Source organism: Danio rerio, chromosome 6 (assembly GCF_049306965.1).
Source record: "Danio rerio strain Tuebingen ecotype United States chromosome 6, GRCz12tu, whole genome shotgun sequence".
Lineage (NCBI taxonomy): Eukaryota > Metazoa > Chordata > Actinopteri > Cypriniformes > Danionidae > Danio > Danio rerio.
In genome coordinates, this window is record NC_133181.1 from 45,316,324 (window position 1) to 45,332,361 (window position 16,038).

Sequence of the window (16,038 nt, forward strand, 5' to 3'; positions counted from 1 at the left end):
CTGTCTATCCCAGTTGTAAGAGCAACAAATAATAACTTGACTTTTAGTTGATCATTTAAAAAAAAAGTGGCTGAAGGTTAGTTTTTATTATTATTGTTATTATTATATATATATATTTTTTTTTTCATTTTTTCCCGCTGAATCATCTGTTGAACTTCATTCCAAACATCATAAATACTGGAGAAGACCTATTGGAGCCCTCATGGACCCAAGAATCACACAGATATCAGTCAAGTTTGGTGAAGAAAAAATCATGGTTTTGGGTTACATTTAGCATTGGGGCTTGCAAGAGATCTGCAAAGTGGATGGCAACTTCAACAGCATGAAGTATCAAGACATTTGTGTTGCCCATTACATTACAAACCACAGGAGAGGGCAAATTCTTCAGCAGGATAGCGCTCCTTCTCATACTTCAGCCTCCATGTCAGTTCCTGAAAGCAAAGAAGGTCAATGTACTCCAGGATTGGCCAGATCAGTCACCAGATATGACCATCATTTAGCATGTCTGGGGTAAGATGGAAGGGGCATTGAAGATGAATCTAAAGAATCGTGATGAACTCTGGGAGTGCTGCAAAAACGCTTTCTTTGCCATTCCAGATGACTTTATTAATAAGTTATTTGAGTCATTGCAGAGACGTATGGATGCAGTCATCCAAGCTTACGAGAGTCATACACAATATTAATTCTTTTTCCACCACACCATTACTTTATATTCTATACTGTACATTATTTCTGTTAAGTGACAAGACTTTTTCTAAGCAAAGTCAGACCTTACTGTCCTAATTAAATCATTAAATATCAAGGCATGACCTTTTTTATTTTGGTAAAATTAGTGTAATCTAGAGGCTTTTGCCTTTCATATAGGCCACTTCTGATACCAAATGATCATCTAGAAGTCAAGTTATTATTTGTTGTTCTTTAAACTTGGATAGGCGACAAGACTTTTGTCAGATAGTGTAAATATCATGGCATAAAATGAAGCATATAGCAACTTTTAATAGATAAATGTCTTATAAAACTAATAAATAAAGAAATAAAGCCAAATTTGGAGGATCTTAAAACACTTTTAAGCTTCGCTCTTTAATGCATTTATTATAAATGGTTATGTATCCTTTTGGGGATCAAATGCACCCGAGCTTTTAACTGTTTTTAACATAGGTCATCATTATTATACAGGCAGGATTCCTGTACTAATTTTAAGGGTGTCTCAGGAGTGACGGAGCCTCTCGAAGGATGTCAGCTCAGCAGGACGTGCTGTGGAAGAGACGCTTGCGATTAATCACTTCCCTTTGGATGTGCTGTTTTGCTGAAACCCATTTCCTCTGGCCCTAAACATCAGTGTCAGGAGCCAGTTTAAAGCACACTGGGGAGGAAGGACAAACTCTGAGCTGTTGCCTTTGGCCCCTTAAGTTTATGTGGCTAGTAAAAATGTAGTAAGAAAAGTGGCACCCGTGGTCAGTCTTAGATTTTTTCAACATAGATAAAAAAAAAAAAAGCCAGGTCTAAATGTAGAACATGCTATTTTAATTCTTCAGTTTTTATGAAAGTTTTGTTCATTTTAGAAAACGGCTTCAGCATTCTGTATATGGTAACTGGAAGAGTATTTTCTCAATGTAAGAGTCTTATACTTATATGTGTTTGAGTTCTACAGTTATATCTCTTTATGTTAACTTAATTGTTTTATGTTCAAGCCACCTAAATTTGTAAAAACAATTAAGTTGCCCTACCCCCCCCCCCCCATAAAAAATTAAATAAAATAAAGAAAGAAATAAAGAAAGAATTGAGTAGATTCTGCCTATTTTAAATAAGTGGTTTAAACTAATAGCAAAAAATATTTTTGAGTGTAATATTGTAAAACATTCTTGCACAAGCCTACTCTATTATCCTACAAAAAATAAATAAATAAATAAATAAATAAATAATTAGATTAAATGTTTTTGTGGATAAAATCATGACTTTAATGCAAAAGATCAAACTTTATCAAACACATACGATGATGATCATAACAACTTTTTAGTTATTGATGCAGCATCCTGGTTGCTTTGAGTAAAGGACAAGGATAATGGGACATAAATTATATAATTATTCAAACCTGTTTTTCAACATGTATTCATTTAAATTGAGATCTTTTTTTGAGAAAGCAAGATGGCTATATTTCAATATATTTTCACCATTTAAAATTTGTTATATTCAATAACTTATTTTATTTTTGTGAGCAAAAACATTAAATAAATAGCTGTAATATTGGGTCAAGTTTAGTTGTTGGATTTCGGTTATTTATTATTCTGGTATTTACAAAGCCACTGAATTATGCCAGCAGGCACAGGACATCAACATAATGTCAGATTGACGTGTACCTCAACATCGTGGGTTAATGAAAATCGGGTCAGGCTGACGTTAATGTCCAACATCCAACCTAAAATCAACCAAATACTGTATCAACATCTAATGATGTTACAGCTTGACATTGTATGGATATTACCAATATGATGTCTATCAAACGTTGGATTTTGGATACCTGACGAATAAATGTCAGTATTTGACTTCAGTCAGACTTCTTTTTTTTTTTGTATTGTTACGCAGTTTCTAGAAAAACTAAATTTGAAATGAGCAAACAGTTGGCGTGGCTTGTTTTTTCTACCGTGGACTGAATAGATGTAATAAAGTAGGCATTTCGATCGGAAAGATCTTTTTTTTTAGAAGAGTTATTGCAACCTTACAGACTCATCCTGCTCACCATTTCTGTTGTCAAAATTGACGGTTTCCCCCACAAGTCCAAAGAAATGTGGTATAGGTGAATTGGCTAGACACAAATGTCCGTAGTGTATGTGTGAATAAGAGTGTATGGATGTTTCCCAGTGATGGGTTGCAGCTGGAAGGATATCCACTGTGTAAAACATATGCTGGATAAGTTGGAGGTTCATTCCGCTGTGGCAACCTCTGATTAATAGAGGGACTAAGCCGAAAAGAAAATGAATGAATGACTGAGTGACAAAATGGAAGGGCATTTTCAGATTTCAATTAAAGATCAGAAAGGTAAACTTTTTTTTTATGGCATGCACAGATGAATTGTTCACCACAAAACTGGCAATGTTAGCTAACAAAATCCATATGGTTAGTTTTGATTTCTTGGTGACTAAGATGTTGGCTCGACATTGGATTTTGGTCACTCAGACAACATAAAATCAACCAAATATAAATGTCATTTGAACATTAAATCATTTGGACATTAAAATAATATTGTTCAGACACTGGCAACCTAAATCTAACCTAATAATGTCTTTTGACATTTTGTGTCTGCTGGGTATTTTTACAGTGTATGAACATGAAATGGGGCAATTGAAAACAATACAGAGATAAGTATCAAAACTAGTGAAAAAAACATTTTTTACATATTTTTCAGTTTTAGGATTATCGACAGCAAAGTTTAAATCGCAGTGCACTGTGACTACACACCTCAAAATGTTTAAGAATTGGGTCAATTGATGGAGAGTCACTGTTTTTTGACCACATGAGCACCTACACCACAAAATCTATTCAATCAAATGTGTTTTTAACAACCTCTGGAAGCAGTATAAACTCGAAATGTAACCTGTTGCGTTTAGTGCATCTACTTTTGATTGGATGCATAATTATACCAAATGTAAACGGTGCCTAAAGTCGCTAAAATTCATCTGACTTGTATGTCGTTTGTTTACATGATCTATCAGTACCGTGAATGTGTTTCAGGGCTGTAACTCGTGACCCTCTAGTTGCCCTCGGGGGTTTCATATTGGTTTGGACGTTTGTTTAAAAATCCCATTTAACCCTGCAGCAGACAATCTTGTTGCTCTGTGAAAGGTGATGTCAGTGGCGATCAGTGAATGTCTACCTTTCTTTCCCCTCGAGAGCAACAAATCCATCCTCTCTGCAAACTTCACTCATTGTTTCTGTCTCTCCGCTTGGTAGGTACAGCAAGATTCCAAACCTGAGACCTTACGCAAACAAGCGTTGGAGGCCAATGCAATCACAAGCCAAGGCAGTGCCGTGTCAAAGATCAGCAGAAACATGTGAGACACATTTGGTGGAAAATACCTTTTCAGATGGGAAAGCGTGATGATTGTACCGATCAGCACAGAGAGACTGAGGTACTCACTGTGAGACTGGTGTTGTACTCTACTGTATATGGTGGAGTAAAAAAGTTTCATCATTTTATGTACACACAATTTGAGACTAAAGGACCATTCACACCAACAAATATAAGTTCCATCTTCTAAAATGAGCATTTTTCTCAGGCTCCTGTGTGTAGGTTCATGGTATTTTTTAACAGCAAAAATAGATTATGTTTAGTGCCTTCAATGTGAAATAACTGAACATTAGAAGGACGCTGAGAAAAAAAATGCTGATTTTAGAAATTTCAGATGGCACTTAAGAGTTTTTTGGCATCTGAACTCTTCAATTAGAGCCATGAAAATGTATTTTTGAGGCGACATGGTGGCTCAGTGGTTAGCATTACTCTTTTATAGTGCACTGGATAAATCTAAACAAGTACGCATGCACGAGGCAGGCAGTTCTGTACAATTACGTAATCTATCATCTTAAAGATATCGGCCTAATTTTGATATCGGACTGATAACATCAGGCTTAAAAATAGCATTTATCTGCCGATAACGATATGGCTGCCAATATATTGTGCATCTCTAGTTCTGAATATTGTGCCTCAAGCCGCCTAATTGATGTCAAATGATGGATTAATTGCTTACTTAAAGAATAACATTGTGCGCTAGCAAAAATAAACATTGTACATTTTGATTCCACACAGATGTTAAAAGTATATTAAATGTTGACAGATTTTTCATTTCTTTGCCAAACTAAAATGAGATTGTTAATTGTGTCACAAGATCATGGTAGAGAGTGACAGGGTTGTGTTGAAGGTTAATATTGGTCAGGTTAATAAAAGGGGAGAGAGGACACTGTATTCGTTGAACAAAATCAGAAACAAAACTACAATGTTAAATAAGAAAACATTGGAAGAACTGTGGGTGGCACGGTGATTTAGTGGTTAGCAAAAAGGTCGCTGGTTTGAGTCCCAGTTGAGACAGTTGGCATTTCTGTGAGGAGTTTGTATGTTCTCCCCATGTTCGTATGGTTTTCTGGGTGCTCCGGGTTCCCCCACAGTTCAAAGACACAAAGACATATATAGGCTTTAGGTGCTATGGGTGCGCTATAGGTGAATTAAATATACTAAATTGGCCGTTGTGTGTGTGTGCGTGTGTGTGTATATGTGTGTATGGGTGTGTGAATGTTACCTAGTACCGGGCTGCATCGGAAAAGCATTCGATGTGTAAAACATATGCTGGATAAGTTGGAGGTTCATTCCACTGTGGCAACCCCTGATGAATAAAGAGACTAAGCCAAAAAAAAAAAATGGTGAAAATATTTGGTGATATGGAGGCAAATATAGCTGTTATAATTGTCCTTGTAGTTTGTCATTTTCATGATAAATATCAATATCAATTAGCCGGCAGCTTGCTCTCTGCAACTCTCACATGGTTGCCCACTGAAGCTAAGCAGGGCTGCGCCTGGTCAATCCCTGAATGGGAGACCACATGGGAAAGCTAGGTTGCTCAACCTGTGGTCTGTGTGGGTCCTATTGCCCCAGTATAGAGACAGGGATTTTATACTGCTCAGTAAGCGCCGTCTTTCAAATGAGACATTAAACTGAGGTCATTAAAAATCCCATATGCTCTTCGAAAAAAAAGTAGGGGTTTAACCCCGGCATCCTGGCTAAATTTGTCCACCGACCTCTGTCCATCATGGCCTCATAATCATCCCCATATCATAATTGGCTTCATCACTGTCCACTAATCAGCTGGTGTGTGTTTTGGCTCAATATTTCTGCCGTCGTGTCATCCAGGTGGATACTGCACACTGATGGTAGATGAGGAGATTCCCCCCAATGTGTAAAGTGCTTTGAGTTTCCAGAAAAGTGCTTTATAAATGTAGGTAATTATTATTATTAATTAAAATATCATCAATGTTGTCCTGAATATAGATTTATTTTAGGTTGTGTTCATAGCTAGATTTATTTATAATATAATATACTTAATGTATCATAATATAATATTAATATATTATTAAAAATCTTAACACACTATCATCAGGAAAATTATTTATTTGTTTGTTTATTTATTTATTTACTTATTTTAAAAATGTAAAATATCCTGCCTGCCATAAAAAGGCAAAACTATTTTCATAATGTAAAAATATATTTATTTAATTGTGACAGATATTTAATACATGATATGACTTTTGCAAACAGAATATGTTAAATAATATAAGATGGTGATTCATGGAGCATCTTTGTTTAATTAAGCAGATGAGAGAAATAAGGTCATAATGAAAAAGTTCTTGTCTCTATGTTTGTTTGTTGATTTATTAATGCCAGATGTAACATATACACATTGCAAAGATAATGCTTAAAATTAATTCATGAGATAATGAGTCAAGTTGATTTTAATAAAACAACAGTGAAAAATAATGTCATAATACAAAAATGGTAGTCCATATTTGGGAAATATACAATATAATTTAACTGAATGTTGCAAGTAGATGAGCTAATGAAGCCATTTTCCAAGAATGAAAAGCAGCATTCAGAGTTGCCACATCTGCTGTCATCCTCTATAAAGTTGCAGCCTGTCATTCGCTCATAGGAATTTAAAGAGTTTAGCTATGGGCGTAAACATCGAGCGTTTGAGCTTTGAGATCCCCCATAAACAGATTATTTTTGGCTGTACTTGACTTTTGACTCCTCTGCTCTGGATGTTCCTCAAACAGCATAACAAGATGCGGTCAAGTGCTGTGAAGTTGTCGCTCTTTTGAAGTCCGCTGGACATGAACTGTAAGACTGCAGAGGTCAATGAAATCAAATCTTCATGAAAGACAGTCACTAAAGGGGCATCAAAGAGAATCGAAGCGGCATGTCTAGCTGTCTAGCATGAAAGATGTGCACACTTTTCCCTCATGTTAAAGGAAGTGTGCGGTTTCCATGTGTTCAGGCGAGAGACTCTATTCAAACAAAAACACTGTTTTCATGCACTTCTCAAATTTGATATCTTGGGCTCTTTAAATTTTTCTTTACGTGTTTTTGGTGTGTATGTGTGTCCAAATGTCCATAAAACACTTGTAGATGTTTCTTTTATAGCACTTTATCAATGTGTTTATCCAAATTTCATTTGCAGAGTATATTTTTAAATGTCTTTTTTATTATTATTTTTTTCCTGGACTGCACCATAAACTTATCTATTCTTCTCAAACATCAATTATGTATTCCACACTTGACAGTTTTATTTTTTGTATCTGTTTTCTAAAGGTTTTTACAGATGAATTTGTTCATACATGTTTTGATTATATAGAACATTTTACAAAGAAAAGTGAAAATATGTTTTATTTCAGACTGATATAGATATCCCAAATCCCCTGTTAAAATCTTTGAACCTTACAGTATATGTAAACAAATTTAACAAGAATTGTGAATAACATTTATTTAAAGGGGGTGCATAAGAATCAAACCAAGGCATGTCATGAGTATAAAGAATATTTTATGCATGTTATGTCATTTTAAAGCAAAAGTTGACAAATACAGCATAACATGTCTGTCATGACAACTTTATATTTTCATTACAAAATTACTTGTTGCAAATCTGTTATAAACCTGACATATTATGATGCCATTATAATTCTATGATTTTATAACAGCATCATTCATATTTTTCTTTACATTAACTAGTTAAATTAGTCACTAAAATGTCATTAAATAATGAAACTGTTATATAATTATGAGTATTGACTCTTTTACGGAGAAATTTTAATGACAAATTCATTTTGTTTCTTTGAAAAAAGTGATCTGAAAAATTTTGAACCTGACATCATCCAGTGTTCATATTTTTGTGCTATACTTTATATACTGTATGCAGTTTGGTGCATATTTATTTAAATGTTTGATCAATATCTTATTTTTAAAGCTCTAGTTTGAAAAAAGTCAGAATATTGGGTGAGTCCAGCTTTGTTTAGGTGAGAGTGTCGAGTGGCCAAAGAGGGAAGGGATTGCATGAAAAGGGGAGTTTCATAATCTGCCCGCACTGATTTTCACAGCAGCAACAGATGCAGGGGAGATAGACAGTGACTACGTTTACATGGACATCAGTAACCTAACTATTTGCCTCAATCTGAATAAGACAATAATATGATTAAGGTGTTTACATGAGTTACTTTTTGAACATTACTTTCATGATGCCATTTTACATATTATGGCACATAATTCAACTAAAATCTTTGCATCATTGCCATGCTATGCACATTTCCTCAAGTTTTATGTAATTTTGGGTGTTTTGTTCATGATTTGTGGACTTTAACTGCAGGTTATGCCTTTCAATTTCATTCAGGTACAATTTATGCATGGCTCCCTGACAAACAAGATATTGGATGTGAGGAACTGCTGGAAGACTGTAGTTTTAATGGAATTTGATACTGCACGGCTAAAGGAAGAAAAAAAAAAACCTGCATTTCTTGGTAGATGCAGAGAATAAGTGGGTGCAGAGAATGTTGTGTGTGTATAGACTATCCTGTCATGAAATGCGGTGAAAATCCTACACAATGGTAATAATTTATAGGTGGTTTACATTCAGAGAGCAGCATTTACAGCCGATCTTTCAGTCCATAATATTGTATTGATATTAACAAACTGTAAACTTAGTAACTAAATAATTTTGACAAAGGTATGTCTTTAAAAACTGAAAGAGTACCGCTGACATAATGAACTGACTTTGCTATCTTAATAAACATAAACAAAGAACACTGATCACACACTTACCAAATCTGTCGAGACAATCAACACCAACTGGAACCTCGTCTATTTTTAAAATGAAGACGAATGAAAAATCCAGATTACACTCTTTCCAGATGTGAAAAGCTCTCGGTTAAAAAATGTTCCTTACAAACATATTTTTGTCTTGTGGTTGCGAACCACTGTAATCCGCAAATGTGGGCCCACACACAGCTGTGTTCTCATTGCACAAAAATTATAACAAAACCTTTGTTGTGGCACATTTATAAAACGCAACACTGATGACCCCAGGGCCGTTGCATCCATAGAGGCGACCTCGGCGGCTGCAGAATAGAGAAGGCGGTGTCCGCGACACCACCCGCGTCCCAATTTTTATCCTTGCCTTGGGCAGCAGAATAGAGAGGGCGGCGTCCGCGAGAGCTCCCTCACCACCCTCAGTTATATCCGCGACCGACGCCACTCCCCTAGCTCTTCACTTTGCTAAATGGTCACTTTCGGGTTGAGGGCGGCATAATGGTCCTTTGCCTAGAGCAGCAGTTCAGCGTGCTCCGGCCCTGGATGACCCATGTCTCCAAACAATTATTCTTCTTCCACTTGTTTTAATCTTAGATTTATTTTAATTACGGTTGGTCTTCGAAGCTGTAACATGCATATTAATGAAGTTGCACTTCATTCATAATAGAGCGTGCTGATTGGTTCGGTCCAAGTCTTTCTCATGCATTAATGCTGAAAACTAAGACATTACGTTATACCAGCCAGGACAGACAGCATGACAGCTATTTTCCATGCTGGAAGTTACACAGGGATCTCATCGCTCTGATGCTCCTTCAGAATTTCTTTTTAAACTGGAAGAACGAATTTGCTCGAAATAACGCGAAAACAACCAATTTTCACTTGTTGGCTAATTATTTGTTTCCTAATAGTGTTTTTAGCAGCGTGGGACACATGTATGACTGTCAACTTCTCAAAAAAATGTGTTTTGGTGTTTCGTGACCCTTTAAAAATGCCACTATGCGGACACATTGGCATTTGAAGCAGCACCCTCTTTATTAAAGCAACAGTCACCAAAATAGCACAAGTGGGATCAAACCCTCAAAGGGGCAGTTTCAAAGAGTTATAAACCATTATTTGTGTGGTAGTTTGAACTAAAACCTCACACACACATTTAGGGACATCAGAGACTTATTTTACATCTTGTAAAAAGGGGCGCAATAATGTGACTTAATTAATAGTAATAATAATTCCTCACATTTATATAGTGCTTTTCTGGACACTCAAAGTGCTTTACGCATTAGAGGGAATTACCACCAATTAAAAACAGTTAACATGGACAAATACGGTAAATATGCTGTTCATTGTTTTTTTTTCATTGTTCATTGTTCTCTAAACCTTTAAAGTTCTCTCAGACTTTAGTTCTCTTCCTCAGCTAAGCCATTCACCATTTTTGTCTGATTTTCCAACACAATCTCTTTTTGTAACTTTTTGATTTAGGGGCTAATTCGTATGAATTCGTACGATCTCATTCATACAATTTACTACAATTTGCTTATCCCCTAATGATGGTTGGGTTTAAAGGTGGGGTTTGGTGCTGCGCCTCCTTTTTAAAAGCATACATTTTCGTATGACTGAACTTGAACGAATTCATACAAATTAGCCACTAAACTGACAAAACGTAAAATACTCACATTTCATCATGAGATCAGGCTGGATTTTCATGTTTCTGTGCTTGAAATCAAAAGTTTGTGCTGTTAGATGGTTCCCCCTTGATTGCTGAATGATTTGATTCCCCCAATGGGAAAAAATGAATGGGAAAACTTTGCTGCTCTGCTGAAGAAGTTGGCAGACACCAGTGTTCTCTGTAAAAAAAGTCACTGTGATCAATTTTGTATTCTGTAAATGATTGAGACATGGAAAAGTTTAAATTTCTATAAAGTAGATGACTGCATTAGTTGACACCATTAAAAGCTTACATTTGAAGACCGTTTGCATGTATTTTATAAACCTTTTTATTTCTTAAGAAGCTCAGCAGCCAACTTCTACTTCCATTCACTTTTATTATGGAAATGTGTCAACTGTTAAGTTTTTTTATCATTCTTGATTTTTCATTTATCTGAAAAGTAATTGATGAAAACACTGGCTTTTCAGTGTAGTCTTTTCTTTAAAACTAGCTCTTCTTTTTGCATCGAATATGCTGGTTTTTTTTTTCCAGACAAGGACATTGAGATGGAGGTCCGAGGCAAAAATCCAACGGAAATTGAGCCGAGTGAGAAAAAGAAGGTGTTAAAGGGCTTGACAGCAATAGGAAACCCATCAAAATAACAATGCTAAGAAGATAGCAGGTGAGAATTTCATGATGACACAGTCCTGTTGCTCTCAAATACTCAAATTTCAGTATTACTTGAGACTGACTGTCATGCCTATTGTTTCCTAGGGTGTAAATACATTTGCCTTTGACAAGAATGTACTCCTGGGCATTGATGAATTCAGAAACTTGGATAACTGAGGGTTTGAATAACTTGACAGTTTGCCAACCCTTAACATTTACATGAACTCTCTGCCTGCACAAAATAGGCCCATGTTATGAAACACTTTTTTTCTGCAGTATTGTAAATCACCTGAAGTTACTTTTACAAACTAATATTGAGAGGAGCAGGTGATATGATAGATTGCGGCTGGCCTCTCATCTGTAATCAGCAATAATCTAATCAGATTGATTCAAGCTTACAATGAATAGACCTGTTTTACCCTATAACCTTATCTTCGTTTTGAAAGAATCCCTCTTTCCACCCCACCTCCTACTTTTTTTTCTTTACCAGCGGGTGGTCTCAAGACCTACCTAATCTCGGACCACCTTGCTAATAGCATCAAGCAATATATAAGTGTGAATTTTTGAATCGCATGAACAAACATTGAATCCACAACAATTGCAACAAATAAAAGTAAATAGGAAATAATTGAGAAAATAATCATACTGTAATTAAAAATTCCTTGTTTAAGTTGTTGACAAATGAAGAAAGGATAGAACACATGATTTATGTTTGTATCAAAAACATTTTTTTTTATAGTTTTTGTTTATGATCATGCATTTGACTGGTGTGTTTTGTGCCATCTAAAGTTATTTCCATAAACAGCCACAAAAGTGAAATTTTCTGCAACGGAATAAATGCTTATGAATTCTAAAAACAGTGGCTCAGTAGTTAGCACTGTCGCCTTACAGCAAGAAGGTCGCTGATTTGAATTCTGGTTGGGTCAATTGCCATTTCTGTGTGAAGTTTGCATGTTTTCCCCATGTTTGCATGGGTTTCCTCTGGGTGCTCCGGTTTCCCCCACAATCCAAAGACATGTGCTAGTGGTAAATTTTATAAACTAAATTGGCCATAGTGTATGAGTGTGTGAACGAGTGTTTATGTGTGTTTTCCAGTACTAGGTTGCGGCTGGAAGGGCATCTGCTTCATAAAACATATGTTGGAATAGTTGGCAGTTTATTCCGCTATGGTGACCTCTGAAGTAGAGACAAAGCCGAATGAAAATTCATGAGTTCTAAAAAATATTATTATTACACACTGTAAAAAATTTCTTGTTAAATTAACAGTAACCTACTGGCAACAATTATCCAGTTATCCAGTTATCAAAATTACTATAATACTTATTACAGTAGTGCTAAGTTTACTGTAAAATGTAATTACTTTTTTTTTTTACTGTAACACTGTACTGTACTGTTACAAAAGTCGCACACATACTGAAAAACTGGAAACATTATTTTACTGCACATATTTTCCACGCAGAACTACAGTATTTAATGTTACTTTCAACATTGCTGTATAGTATTTTACAGTTATCAAATGTTAATTTATTTTATTTAATAGTGCTACTTTATGGTGAGTAGAATATGTTAAAAAATGTACAAGTGTTATTTTAACTATCAAAAAATACAAATAAAAATTCTGAAACTTTAACTGCACAATAAAAGTTTAGATTTTTGTTTTTCATTTTTTCATTGGTAAATTAACATACATGTACACAGTATGGAAATGTAAAGAATACATTTTTATACTGTGAAAACAACAATATGTACTAGGGATGTCCTGATCAAGTTTTTTTGCCCTCGAGTCAGAGTCATTTGATTTTGAGGATCTACCGATACTGAAACCTGATCCGATACTTAATACATAAAAAGAAACAGATCCAGGATGTTGCTGATTTTTTATTTAATTCACCTTATTTTAACATTCAACAACTCTGTTAACAAACAGATCACTAATAACTAATAGCAGAGCACTAATAAATAACATCAATGCTTCACTTTTGGACCTTAGTGCAACAGTAAATATATATATATATATATATATATATATATATATATATATATATATATATATATATATATATATATATATACAATAAAAACAGCACCTTAACTTAAAATACCCAGCAGGCAATCCTAAGTATACATATCTCACAGTTTACTATGGCAATGTTGTCGTCATCAACTTTATAATACCTCCAGACTGCAGACATACTCGCGGTTTCAGCTTCAAGCTGCTTCCGTGTTCTACTTTGCCAGCATTTAACCAATGGCGTCTCTGCAATAAAAGTGATGTTATGCCGCTGGCATTTCTGTTTTTGTTTGAAAAATGACCAAGAAAGTCAAGAAAGAGGTCTAACTCTGTGCCGCTGCATAACAATAGATGTGTTAAATAATGAGAATATGTGTATACATATATATTTCAATATGTAAATATATTTTTGAGTCCTGATCAGGAGGTAACGTCCGATTCCAATCGAGTTTGAAATGATTGGGCCGATATCTGATCATGTGATCGGATCTGGACATCGCTAATAAATACAGTAAGTAACTGTTAAGAAATGCCGCAAAATACTGTGAAATAAAACAGAAATCGTTTTCAGTTAGTTTTTTCCAATTGTTAGTTTTATTCAGGGTAAATATTTTTTATATATATTTTTTTTATTGTGATTTTTTTTTTTTATGTTTTATTACACTTAACACAAATGTATAATGACCAGTAATTTAGTCTTAGTTTTAGTTTTCATTTACTAAAATTACCTTGGTAATTTCAAAGCAAAACATGTGGCCTTCAGAGCACATATGATCCTTAGAGGAAGGTGAGGAGCCGTCTTGAACCAGATGGATGTTCTTAGGGTCATCTGAACATCTGAGAGTTGATGGACCATGAATCCTCTAGCGCCAAACTTTCGGGAGTTTACTCAGCAAGTTTAGATACTCGCTTTTTGTGTTTTAGTCTAGATTGAGCTCAGAATAATAAAATAGGGATCTACTGTGTAAATTGGCCTCGGAGGACATTATTGCAAACATTGTCATTCATGTTGTTTTCGTGGTGGTGTGAAATAGCTATAAATATAGCAGACAGATTGCTATGTTCTGACTGTCAAGCATTTCGTTTTCATTCTATTCCAATCCACCAACATGCATTTCTCCATTGCTCTCCTATTATTTTGATTGATGGTTATTTAGACAGGCAGCAATTCCGCCTAACAAGACGGTTTAAGAAGATATTTGTTTTTTATTTTTTACATGTGTGAGAGTTTTAAAAAGATGGTATTTATTATGTATTAGTTAGTGACCAACACAGAACAATCATCGACTGTCCAAGCCGTATTTGCAATCTGATCCGCAAGGCCACTGCTGGGTGATGTTGATTGGAGCACAGTCTCAGTGTGAAAGTTTTCTACGAGTCTGGACTGTGATTATCTTTATTTTTAGGGGTGTTCTGGCATCATATCTGGCCAAGGCTGTTGCACTCACGGTTGGAGACATTTCAGGGATACACAGATCCTATTTTAGTGGACATTCAATACCTGACTGTCGTTCTAATGACTTCTGGGAATGACTGTATGAATATAGGGAGATTTTTAACTTTTTGTTTCAAACAGGCCAAACTCTGATGCAATTTCTCACAGGAAATTGCATCCATCATTATTTGCCTAACTTTTCTTTGTTTCTGTGGAGCATAAAAAAGATGTTTAGAAAAATGTTTGCACTGCTTTTTTACTATATAATGACATAAAGCCAAAGCTCTATTAAAACTATATAAGTCTAACACACGACTTACTGAGTATATTTTTATCCTTCTCAAAATATTTTTTTCTTCTCTACTAGAGACTGTATATTTTCTAAACAAAAATTATCTTGTTTGTAATCGACTATTATATATTTTATCATGATTTACAGATGACTCTCAAAATGTCATTCAGTGTAACAATACACTCAAGATCTATATTTTGCTGCTTATTTAAGCTACTTATTTAAAATGAGTTGAGATAACACAATTCATAACATTTTTGCGGACAACTAAAGCCTGGTTTATACATTTGTGTCAATCGGCATGACTTACGGTGCATTCAACGTGCGTAGCTGTGCATTCATATTTCTGCGCGCTGTTTCTGTTCCTCTGCGATAACCCTTCCGAAACGCTAGTTGGCAGTGAGGTGTCTATGTTCATCTGTGTCGAGTTTCTTTGCAGGTGTTTTGTTTTTTCTGAATGCTTCCTTAATGTACAAGTGGCTCAAACTTGCTCATTTTGAGGCTGGAATCGGCGTACATGCAACAACTTTAACCATGAGGTAAACACAAAACAAAACTTTTTATCTGGAGCTCCTTCACAGTACTCTACACTTGTAAATAGTCGCTCCAACGGACTCACTCGTCAGCGCTTCCAAGCCGACCAATCACAGAGCTTGCGCTACACGTCGTTGCGACGTGTTACATTTTTTGATAGGTGCGCGTCAGCGACAGCGGCGGCGACAGCGAGGGCTATGTGTCCACGCGTAGGCTGCGCGGTAGCAAACGCATACGCTTGACGCAGAAGTATAAATCAGCCTTATGTTGTTTTATGCTTATTCCACTTTTTTAATTTAAAAGGTTTAAACATAAATTAGGTTGACCCAAAAATCCCTGTAAAAATTGTTGTTTTTTTTAAGTGTAGTTTTTATACCAAAAATATTTAGAACAAGAATTTTTCATGACCTATTAGACGTCTCTATTTATTAATTACAGTTGAGCGCCACATTTTTCACATTTTAAATATTTTTAAATCATAAAAAATTAAGAGATCAAGATCATTTTAGACTAGTGATGTGCTGCAAGCAGGGCCTGACATTAACACCTGCCAACCCGTCAAATGCGGGTAGATCCCAGCTGTGGTGGGTTAGACAGACACTCCCACTAGACAATT